At 48.0% G+C, this 12,675-nt stretch overlaps 1 protein-coding gene across 1 annotated transcript in view; it reads left to right on the top strand.

Annotated features, from left to right (window-relative positions):
• il1rapl1a (interleukin 1 receptor accessory protein-like 1a) overlaps positions 1–12,675 on the top strand; it is a gene marked incomplete at its 5' end in the record, with an annotated part of 149,873 nt that overhangs the window by 37,663 nt on the left and 99,535 nt on the right. The gene's annotated exons all lie outside the window — the stretch shown is intronic.

The raw sequence follows: 12,675 nt of genomic DNA, 5'->3' as shown, positions 1-12,675 counted from the left end.
TCCTTTACATCTTTGGGTAGGGCGTTCCACATTGATGTGGCATAATTGCGAAACGTGTTTAGTCCCTGTTTGAGCCGAATCTGGGTTTAACATGATTTGTGGAGCTCTCTCTGGTGTTGTGGTCGTGGTATTCACTGACCTTTGGGAAGTATTTTGACATGGGTACCTTGGTCGTATAGTGTATCTTGTAGACCAGGCCCATTGCAAGTTGCTGTACTCTGTCGTCTACTCTAAGCCATCCTAGGTTGTCAAAGTGGGCAGGGGTGAGGTGGGTTCTAGGAGTAAGGTCAAGCAGTAGTCTGACCAGTTTGTTTTGAGATGTTTGTGTAGCAGGGTGGATTATCCCTACTTTATGAGAGTAGATGTACACTGTCACCAGGTAGGGGGGAACGCAGCAGATCTGAGTCCAACTGAATCCCCGACTTTAGTGCAGGAGTATTAGAGTGGAGCTTTAGCAGAGGGAGTGGATGGGGCCTAGGATTTACTAACCTAGGGGTAGTGCGCTGGTCCTTCTTACCCTCCAGGGAGACTCGCAGTAATTCCCCACACACCCACACTTCTCCTAATACTACCCGCACCCTCCCACACCGGGTGGCAGTAGTGATAGATGATATACTTTCTCCCCAAAGCAGTACCTTTCCTTGCTGATGAGCAGAGACCTGTCCCAATGATGCCTAGGCTCCCCTGTTAGCCTCTTTAGCTGCTGCTGTTAGCTCCCCTGTTAGCTGTTAGCTCCCCTGTTAGCCTCTTTAGCTCCCCTGTTAGCTCCCCTGTTAGCCTCTTTAGCTCCCCTGTTAGCTCCCCTGTTAGCTCCCCTGTTAGCTCCCCTGTTAGCCTCTTTAGCTCCCCTGTTAGCTCCCCTGTTAGCTCCCCTGTTAGCCCCCCTGTTAGCTGTTAGCTCCCCTGTTAGCTCCCCTGTTAGCCTCTTTAGCTCCCCTGTTAGCTCCCCTGTTAGCTCCCCTGTTAGCTGTTAGCTCCCAGTCATGTCCGCTTCCATTCATTGTGCTAGGCTAACATGCAGCTTAGCTAGCCTAGTTCACTACAGTCAGGAAATATACAATCAAAATACAACTCCCAAACGTTCCTGTAAACATGTTGTGACCTGTGTATTTACCACGTCTCCCAGTCACACAAGTCACACGAGTCTCCCAGTCACACAAGTCACACAAGTCTCCCAGTCACACAAGTGTCCCAGTCACACAAGTCTCCCAGTCACACAAGTCTCACAGTCACATGAATCTCAGTCACACAAGTCTCCAAGTCACACATGTCACATGAGTCTCCCAGTCACACAAGTCTCCCAGACACACAAGTCTCCAAGTCACATGAGTCTCCCAGTCACACAAATCTCCCAGACACACAAGTCTCCAAGTCACTTGTGACTGGGAGACTCGTGTGACTTGGAGAATTGTGTGACTTGGAGACTTGTGTGACTTGGAGACTTGTGTGACTTGGAGACTTGTGTGACTTGGAGACATGTGTGACTTGTGTGACTTGGAGACTTGTGTGACTTGGAGGCTCGTGTGACTTGGAGACTTGTGTGACTTGGAGACTTGTGTGACTTGGAGACTTGTGTGACTTGGAGACTTGTGTGACTTGTGTGACTTGGAGACTCGTGTGACTTGGAGACTCGTGTGACTTGGAGACTCGTGTGACTTGGAGACTTGTGTGACTTGGAGACTTGTGTGACTTGGAGACTCGTGTGACTTGTGTGACTTGGAGACATGTGTGACTTGGAGACTCGTGTGACTTGTGTAACTTGGAGACTTGTGTGACTTGGAGACTCGTGTGACTTGGAGACTTGTGTGACTTGGAGACTTGTGTGACTGGGAGACTTGTGTGCCCTGTGTGACTTGGAGACTTGTGTGACTGGGAGACTTGGGTGACTGGGAGACTTGTGTGACTGGGAGACTCGTGTGACTTGTGTGACTTGTGTGACTTGGAGACTCATGTGACTGGGAGACTTGTGTGACTGGGAGACTTGTGTGACTTGTGTGACTTGTGTGACTTGGAGACTTGTGTGACTGGGAGACTTGTGTGACTGGGAGACTTGTGTGATTGTGATACTTCTGTGACTTGGAGACTCGCATGACTTGGGAGACTTGTGTGTCTGGGAGACTTGTGTGACTGGGAGACTTGTGTGACTTGGAGACTCGTGTGACTTGGAGAATTGTGTGACTTGGAGACTTGTGTGACTTGTGTGACTTGGAGACTCGTGTGACTTGTGTGACTTGGAGACTTGTGTGACTTGGAGACTTGTGTGACTGGGAGACTTGTGTGACTGGGAGACTCGTGTGACTTGTGTGACTTGGAGATTTGTGTGACTTGGAGACTTGTGTGACTGGGAGACTTGTGTGACTGGGAGACTCGTGTGACTTGTGTGACTTGTGTGACTTGGAGACTCATGTGACTGGGAGACTTGTGTGACTGGGAGACTTGTGTGACTGGGAGACTTCTGTGACTTGTGTGACTTGGAGACTCGTGTGACTGGGAGACTTGTGTGACTGGGAGACTTGTGTGACTGGGAGACTTCTGTGACTTGGAGACTCGCGTGACTTGGGAGACTTGTGTGTCTGGGAGACTTGTGTGACTGGGAGACTCGTGTGACTTGTGTGACTTGTGTGACTTGGAGACTCATGTGACTGGGAGACTTGTGTGACTGGGAGACTTGTGTGACTGGGAGACTTGTGTGACTTGTGTGACTTGTGTGACTTGGAGACTTGTGTGACTGGGAGACTTGTGTGACTGAGAGACTTGTGTGACTGGGATACTGCTGTGACTTGGAGACTCACGTGACTTGGGAGACTTGTGTGTCTGGGAGACTTGTGTGACTGGGAGACTCGTGTGACTTGTGTGACTTGGAGACTTGTGTGACTTATGTGACTTGGAGACTCGTGTGACTGGGAGACTTGTGTGACTGGGAGACTTGTGTGACTGGGAGACTTGCGTGACTTGGGAGACTTGTGTGTCTGGGAGACTTGTGTGACTGGGAGACTCGTGTGACTTGTGTGACTGGGAGACTCATGTGACTTGTGTGACTGGGAGACGTGGTAAATACACAGGTCACAACATGTTTACAGGAATGTTTGGGAGTTGTATTTTGATTGTATATTTCCTGACTGTAATGAACTAGGCTAGCTAAGCTGCATGTTAGCCTAGCACAATGAATGGAAGCGGACATGACTGGGTAGCCTTCGGGAAAGGTGTTAGTTGGACAATGCCTAGGCTAACCAGTCATGCCCGCTTCCATTCATTGTACTAAGCTAGGCTATCATTGTGCTAAGACTGAGCGAATTTTCCAAAATGTTGGCGTGTTCCTTTAAACTGTATAAAGTTAGCTGTATAAAGTTGTCTATAAAACACTTAATATTTCATTAGATGATATGTGTACTTATATAAGCAGATCATTTTCTGCAGAAATGTTGTGCCTCTAATTTAATGTGTTTCAGATGTACACTGTCACCAGGTAGGGGGGAACGAAGCAGATCTGAGTCCAACTGAATCCCCGACTTTAGTGCAGGAGTATTAGAGTGGAGCTTTAGCAGAGGGAGTGGATGGGGCCTAGGATTTACTAACCTAGGGGTAGTGCGCTGGTCCAGCTTTAACAAATTATCTCTGTATCTTTTCAATGTAAATAATAAATCAGTAACCTCACAAAGATACTAATCTAATTATCTTTAAAGTGCACTATGCAGTTTTGGATCATTAGCTAATGAGCTGCTGGTTAAAGGCATTAACCACAGTATTGTTATGTTAGCTGAGCTGCTGGTTAAAGACATTAACCACAGTATTATTATGTTAGCTACTGAGCTGCTAGTTAACACTTTAATCGCCATGGGTTAAATTCATAATTTACCATCCCTCGCCAGCTCTATTTGTCTATGGAGAAGTTCCCCTTCTTTGCAGGGCTATAACTTTTGTTCAGGGTGTAGCAACGTTAAACTTTTTCATTCACATATTCATACTAAAATATGGTCTAAAGTATAAGTATGTTTTTATCGTTTTCTGCAGCTTTCTTCAGAACGTGATTTATAGCCCTAAATGCATTATATTGATGATCAGATACAGTTTGGTAGGAATCTGTGCGAGATGAAAAATTTCAACTGGACGTACTTCTAGAATGATCTACGTATGATCTGATGATGACCGGATGGGCGGGGGATCGTTTATAATTCCATGGGAAGCGTTAGATGATTCATCCAGAGTGGCTCATATGTTCATCATAGCAGTTTATATGGAATACGTTAGAAAATAACGCTGAATCTTACCGTATGTTCCTCGCGCCGTTGGACGATCAGCGTGGAGTAGACCGTTTTTGATTATGGGATGTTGATCCTGATGAACCATTTCCAGGTTGTATAATACTATATACGTCCAAATAACATTGTTTATTGAGTTAGGGCGAGCGATTGATCATCCAGTGTGTTGAGATGGAGTCCGGCACCGATCGCGAGTGCCCGGAGCACATATGGATGAGCACTTCCTGTTTGGCGCGCCCCTCCCTCTTGGCCGATCTGCCGATCGGCCACCAGATGGCGCTCTCGAACCGTTAGACAGTTGAGTGGAGCTCACCAGTACATCTCAGGGCTCCGGAAAGGAAATATGATTTCGATGACAGATTTTTGAAATATTGACATCAAAGACGAGTTACGGCGTCTTTGGCAGAATGAGCATGGCTAGGAATGACGTCTTAACTCGTCATCGGCGATCATAGTGTTAAAGGCCTTAACCACAGTATTACATTAGCTACTGAGCTGCTGGTTAAAGGCATTAACCACAGTATTGTTATGTTAGCTACTGAGCTGCTGGTTAAAGGCATTAACCACAATATTGTTATGTTAGCTACTGAGCTGCTGGTTAAAGGCATTAACCACAGTATTGTTATGTTAGCTACTGAGCTGCTGGTTAAAGGCCTTAACCACAGTATTACATTAGCTAATGATCAGCTGCTGGTTAAAGGCCTTAACCACAGTATTGTTATGTTAGCTACTGAGCTGCTGGTTAAAGGCCTTAACCACAGTATTGTTATGCTCTGCTTGGCATCACACTGCACTCCCTCGCGTACGTGCACGCGCACTGAATAAATTCCACAAATGTACCTTTAATACCAGTATTAGTCTGACCACACCCCTCATCAGCTTACCTTCATAAGCAGGTGTGTGGTCACCTGCTCTCCTCCTTCTCGCTTTCACCACAAGGAAGTGCCTCGGTAGTACCCCACTTGACGTGTTGTTAGTTGAAAAGAGTTGTGACGGGTTTACATTGTGCTTAATTTTGTACAAGAAAAAGTTGGGTCATAATGTATTCCGCGGAGAGTAGACCCGCTAGACCTACTCTTCACCAGCGGTTCTCCATTCCCGCCTCCGTCGTGCGCCTCGGTGCTGGGCTGTTGCCACTCTCGTGGTTGCCGACCCAGCCCGGGAGACTGCCGGTGGATAGTTTGCCTCACCGAAGAGCCGAGGGTTCAGTGCCGTCGCTCCGGCGATGGCCTGATCTCGACTCTGGTTCCTCTGGTTCTGGGGAATCGCCCGTTGGTGAACGGGGGGTTGTCTTGGAGCCAGAGGATTTGCGACGCAAACTTTTCGCGTCTGCCTGCTCACGTCGCAAGATGGTGGCGTGCAGGCGCGAACGGCCTGGGTTTGGGGAACTGCTGGAGACCAGCGAAGATGCGTCCGGCTCTGGATTTCCAATGGAGACTGAGGACTTCATGGACGATGCGGACAGGTTTTTGTATGAGGGCCCCGTGGAGGAGAGTATCCCTCCTCAGGAGACCCCGGAGGGGGGGGAAATGGCTCCATGGGGCGCCCTGTTCGAGGATGTCGAGGAACCACCTTGGCCTCATCAGCAGGATGCCCTACTGTCGGCCATATCAGACTGTGGCTCCTTGACCAGTCGCAGCCTGCTGTATGTGAGGGATGCGGGGTCGGTGGAGGAAGGTTCGCAGGGGGTACTGCGGGCCTTGTTTCCCGAGCTCATGGCGGTAGCCGCCGCCGCAAACGGCGTGCCGCTGCCGCTGCCATTGCCTGCACCTGTCCCTGATGACCTCATAGGCCATCCCTGGCAGCGTCCCCCAGTGAGAGGGGTGGACGTTGTCTACCCATTTTTCCCATCGATGGGGGCCTATGTTCGTCGGGGTCAGGCGGTGTCCAACATCATGGGACTAACTCCTGCCTACGTACCAGTTACGCGGGTGTCAGGGTTGGTCAAAGGTATGGGGGTGGGCGGGCCTCGGCTTGACAGTCCGATGGCCGCGGTCCTCTGTCCGGATATAGTGTGGGAACCCCTATGCAAGCCGGTCCTCCAGAGGAAATCGGCTAGGCGATTGGCTTATTGGGGTGACCAGTCATTCATCGCTGGTACACAATCGCTAGCTGCGGCGTCTAACATCGCCCACCTGGCTAGATTTGTATCGGGGATAATGACGGGCGGCACGGATCTGAACGAGGTGAAATGCGATCAGATCACCCAGGCTGCGGGAGCTGTCCTGCACCTTTCCCAGGTGCTGGCCATAGCCATGGGGAAAGTGCGCGCCCTGGCCACCCTGGGCCAGCGTCACCTTTGGCTGGAGCAGGCCCGTGTGCCAGAGAAGAAGAGAGCTCCTCTTCTGACGGCCGCCCTCTCCGACGCTGGCCTATTCGGGAAGGCCCTGCGGTTGATGTCCTCAACATGCATAGAGATGGCAGAGGAGAGGTCCATTCTCCAACCCCATTTTCCGCCTCCCGTCCTTGCCGGTGGAGTCAGAAGGCTTCCGCGACGTCGAGCTGTCTCCGTCGCCGCTACCACTGCCTCCGCCGCCGTTGCTGGCCCTTCCAAGAGGGCCAGGGGACGAAACGGCGCTTCTGCCACCGCCGGCCCATTCACGACCGGAGGAGACGGTAGGGAACGTCGTGTCCAGCAGACTGTAACCTACCGTCCCTCCGGGGCTCCTCGGGGTGGCAAGACTTGAGCGGCGCGAGGTGGCAGACGCCGTTAAGTGACTTTTTCCCCTCTGTGTCCCCTCTCCTCTACACCCTCCCCGGCCCCTCTATGATTTTGTGCCTTGACACACTTTATTTAGTTAATAAAAAAGTTCCCTGACATAAGGGGGACTGTGTTTTGGCCGAACAAACTGTGTGTTTCTTCAAACAATTCATATGGTGGGGTTGTGTATATATGAATCTGCCCTTTTACGTTGTGGGATGAGTCGTGTTGTGTTACGAGGTTAAGCAAGGTCTGCAACGTACACTCGGTAATAGGTTCTATTAGCTTGATGCTCCACATGCAGGTAGAAACTGGTGTTATTCCATTGCTTGAACTAAGTATATGTGTTTCACAATGCTGTGTTGTTTAGTTGCAGTAATACTCGTACACACACATTTCACGGCTTAGCCGTTTACTCTCGATCAGCGTTTTTTCCTATGTACGACATAGTCAACGGGTATAGGATTCACGCACAGGCGACTTGTGTTTTGTTGTAAAACCTTTACACATTTTTGTGGGTAGCGGGCATTGTATTAGCTTTTGCTATGCATTGCTTTCTACCGGAGGTTTTTCAAGATGGCTACGGTTGTTTTTCTGTGTGTAGGGATAAAGGGTGTTTTTTCTGGAGGGGGTGTCGAATAAACCCCTCCTTTCCCACTTGATTGGTTTAGGGGATTTTTTGATCTCTTCTGCTGAGCCAGTCAGGGCCAAGCCAGTGGGACGTCTTGGCGGGGGGGGGGGGTATTCTACCGACTCCTATTACATGACAGGAGCCGGCAGGTTTCCCCGCCCGTTGTAGCGGTGTTGCTATGGCGACGCCTTCCATGAGTTGGTGTCTTAAAGATGTCGAGGTTAGGGCGTAGGGCTCACAGTTCTGCTGCGCCCGATTTATGTGTCAACTTGAGTCGATTGGTCACGTGACTCACAGTTGACATATCTTTTTCATGACTATGGACTTATGTGGGAAGGTGTTTCTGGGAGGGTCTGGTCTTACACTCTGATTAAAAAGAGTGACTGGATTAAAATCATGTGAAAACAGGTTTTTTACTCCCAGCTGTGCAGTTGGGTCATACGGGTGATGCTTTTTCTTTATTATTATAAAGAGTTGGATGTGTCTATATGGATTGGAAATGAGGGTCCCTGATGGAAACAAGACTAACGTCTTTCTCAGGTCTGCCTCCCCTTAACCAATTGTGTGTATTGCCGTACTGGGTTGTACCCTTTCTGCAGTCTGTTGGGTAAACTTTTTCATTCATTCATTCATGGAGTTGATTGCATCTCGCCCCTCTTGTCGTTCCCCTGGGCGTCTTGGGGATTCAATATGGTGGTCTAAACGACCTATTGTTGATGTGGGTGTGGATGTCAAAACGCACACATAGTGCTAGCTCAGGATGTTCTTTTGGGGCATTGGCTGACTGGCGCGCCTTGATTGCTTGGGGTTGAAACAGCGTTTTTATGAAGCAATTGGGATGGGGGTTTTTCCTCTTCCGACACCCTGTGTGGTTGTCGATGGGTTCCCGTTCATGTCAGGGGATGATGACGGAATGGGTCTGGACATATGGGGAAGGGTCTCACGCCCTAGGGGTGGGCCACCGGGCGCGGTTCATACCGAAACGTCTGGGTGGCGCCTTCTTTTTATGTTGGGATCAACACGCATATCTGCCCCTTCTCCTGGGGTTGGCAGGTCGGCGTGATTAGGGCACGCCCTCTCGGTAAACCTCTAATAGGGAGGGTGCCCTCCATTAGGGGGGGTCGGGGGGGCTCGGCCCTCCCTGTTCTGTTGGTTGTGGGGGGCCTTCAGCGGGGTGTATTTGTCAGCCAGCGGCTCCGCTTGGCCTCCCTTTGTGCAGTGTGATGCCAAGCAGAGCCCCTAATGGAACAGAACGTTAGGTTATAACTATAACCAAGTTCTGTTAATTAGGGGTGACGCTTGGCATCAGACGGCCGCTGCAGCCCTTGACCTCACCTTGTGGTGAAAGCTTGGGAAGGAGGAGAGCAGGTGACCACACACCTGCTTATGAAGGTAAGCTGATGAGGGGTGTGGTCAGACTAATACTGGTATTAAAGGTACATTTGTGGAATTTATTCAGTGCACGTACGCGAGGGAGTGCAGTGTGATGCCAAGCGTCACCCCTAATTAACAGAACTTGGTTATAGTTATAACCTAACGTTAAAGGCCTTAACCAGAGTATTACATTAGCTACTGAGCTGCTAGTTAACAGCCTTATAACCACAGTATTACATTAGCTAATGAGCTGCTGGTTAAAGGCCTTAACCACAGTATTGTTATGTTAGCTACTGAGCTGCTAGTTAAAGGCCTTAACCACAGTATTACATTAGCTACTGAGCTGCTGGTTAAAGTCATTAACCACAGTCTTGTTATGTTAGCTACTGAGCTGCTAGTTAAAGGCCTTAACCACAGTATTACATTAGCTACTGAGCTGCTGGTTAAAGGCATTAACCACAGTATTGTTATGTTAGCTACTGAGCTGCTGGTTAAAGGCCTTAACCACAGTATTGTTATGTTAGCTACTGAGCTGCTGGTTAAAGGCCTTAACCACAGTATTGTTATGTTAGCTACTGAGCTGCTAGTTAAAGGCCTTAACCACAGTATTGTTATGTTAGCTATGAGCTGCTAGTCAAAGGCCATAACCACAGTATTACATATATACTCTTGTTAGCTTTATGAGGCTACATCAACACGCTCCTATGAGTGCAGCTAATGTTAGCTTTATGAGGCTACATCAACACGCTGCTATGAATGCAGCTAATGTTAGCTTTATGAGGCTACATCAACACGCTCCTATGAGTGCAGCTAATGTTAGCTTTATGAGACTCTGCCCCCCCCCCCCTCCACTCCTCTAACACCCACCTCGCTCTGCCCCCCCCTCCACTCCTCTAACATTTTGTTTATTCATTTTATTATTATTATTTTATTTGTTGCCATTAAAATAATAGGCAAGCATAGGGCTAAAACATTTTCATAAACAATAATATAATTTTTTGTTATTTGGTTATAATAAGGGCTTTTCTATGCATTTGTCTGATTGATTGATTGATTGAAAGCTTTATTGACAGACTGCAGAGTGGGTACAGTACAGCTGTATTCACTCATTTGACGGAAGTGTTGCGGTGGTCTCAACAGAACAATTTTGATTGACAGTGGATTCTGCCAATCACACCGCTGTTGTGTGTGGGGGCGGGATCGCTTGACTGAAACTTCGGCTCTGGCCCGGCAACCCATTACCGAGCCAGAGCTGGCTAATCTTTGGCGAGCCAGAGTCGGCTCTGGCCCGGCAACCATTACCGGGCCAGAGCCGGCTAATCTTTGGCGAGCCGGTGTCGGCTCTGGCCCGGCAACCATTACCGGGCCAGAGTTGGCTAATCTTTGGCGAGCCGGAGTCGGCTCTGGCCCGGCAACCATTACCGGGCCAGATCCGGCTCATCGTTGGCGAGCCGGAGTCGGCTCTGGCCCGGCAACCATTAACGGGCCAGAGCCGGCTAATCTTTGGCGAGCCGGAGTCAGCTCTGGCACGGCAACCATTGCCGGGCCAGAGCCAGTTTATCTTTGGCGAGCCGGAGTCGGCTCGGGCACGGCAACCATTGCCGGGCCAGAGCCGGTTTATCTTTGGCGAGCCGGAGTCGGCTCTGGCACGGCAACCATTACCGGGCCAGATCCGGCTCATCGTTGGCGTGCCGTGCCGGACATGTGCCGAGTGTGCCGACCGGTAGCCGGAATCGGGCCGAGTATGCTGGCCACCTGGGATGTGTTGACCTGCCATCCCCCCTAAAGATCCCCTGTCTCACCCCAAAAAATACCTATGAAAAAATTGGTCTGTGGGTCTCAGTGGGTTAAATACTTAGTTCAATATGCAGCAAATACGAACAATGGGTCTCATTCTCGAACGAAGTTACGACAAAATATTTCGTCTTAGCCAGATTTCGGCCTATTTAAGACATATATGGGCTGGGAGTGGGAGTCCTCAAATTTTCCTGAGATCTTATTTGAGAGCAGATCTAAGAGTGCTGAGGAGCACACTTAAATATGCTCTCAGCCTACGATCAAATCTCATGATTGATTGACTAATTTAACATTTTATTATAACTTGACAGACTGTGTTCTCATAGTGATTCCTTCATGTTAACGCTACAGGCCTCCTTGGAATTAATTACTTGATCATAATTAAAATAAACATGACAATATTTGTACGATAAGAAATTACGCATTTGATGTCAATTACGCATTTGATGTCGGAAAAATAAATAATATGGATTAATCTGATCACAGGGCAGCTGGATTAACCATATCTGAACCAGCTATTTTGGACAAATGTATAATTACTTTAATTACTCAGATATTCAAACACAATTATGCAATTATTGTGAAATGATTGAAAATAATAATAATTTAATGCCTTCTGTGGAATTTGCATTTCTTATTTGTTACACATCTGTTTTAATGATTATAATAATATTATAATAATTATATACATTTGAAAGAATGCAGGTCAATTGATTGGTATACAATGGGACAGACCTTTGTTTGATTGATTGATTGATTGAAAACTTTATTAACAGATTGCAGAATGGGTACAGTACAGCTCAATTACATAAGGGGATGCAGACCAGAGAAAGAATTTCATCTTGTTTACATCAGGGTCCCCCATTTTCAATTCATCATAACATATATGACACACACGACACAGATAGACAGTACTGCTACATCTATACATTTATGACATACCAGATTTGCAAATACAGTACTGTTTGTGATACAAAAAGAGTCCAGAAAAGAGAGTACATTTGACGTAGAAACTGTTGGAGGAGGTTGGGTAGGAGGGGTGGTAGACTTACACTGTACAAGCAAAACTGCATTGGAATATTGACAAAACCATACTTGGTCATTTACTGTACATTGGAGGGGGTTGATATAGCTATAAACCTGCATTCCTTCGAATATATAATTAATCAATTAAACTTATATTGAAATACACTATATAGCCTATACACCAACACTGAAATGACAGTGGATAAATAAATAAGAACTAAAGCTAATCGGTGGAAATAGACTGCATTAATATTCCATAACAAGTCTTGTGTGCGCCTACGAATGAACAGCGTTCATTCATTACGCCCGCCGTAGGCTATATATATTATATGTCATTCATTCATTCATATACAGTACTGCGCGCGCGCGTGTGTGTGTGCGTGCTGCGGCAGGTGTGTACCGCGAGCTGGATATGATGGCAATACATTAATCTAATCTAGTTTTAATGAAACCTAGCCGCATTTCTCGGAGACGCTCTCTGATTGGCACTGACTGACGCTAGGTTTCGTAATCACGCGGCTCTCAAAGCACTTCCGCCATTCCATTTCACACAGCTGCGTCACCAGTTGCTTTATAAGGACTGTCGGGGGCGTGGTTTGTATGCAAATGACCTGAACGGGAACGCGCTTTGGAGTTTACGACAGAATGCCATTCTCCAAGCAGATATCAGATCATATAATTTCTGCGACCGTTTCAGCCACTTAAGACATATCTCCAGCACGTTCAGGACTCAGAGTGTACTTGTCATAGATTATGTCTCAGTGGTTCCAAGATAAGTCTTCCAGAATATATCTTTGGAAATTTTCGGGAATGAGACCCAATGTGTTTGGGGTTTTCCTTCAAGGCTCTGGAACAGGAGGCCGCTCTCACCGCTCACATCTGGTTCT

The sequence above is a fragment of the Notolepis coatsorum genome (genome assembly GCF_963971535.1).
Source record: "Notolepis coatsorum genome assembly, chromosome: 3".
Classification (NCBI taxonomy): Eukaryota; Metazoa; Chordata; class Actinopteri; order Aulopiformes; family Paralepididae; genus Notolepis; species Notolepis coatsorum.
The sequence above is the reverse complement of the archived record's forward strand: the minus strand, read 5'-3'. Positions and strand labels throughout refer to the sequence as shown.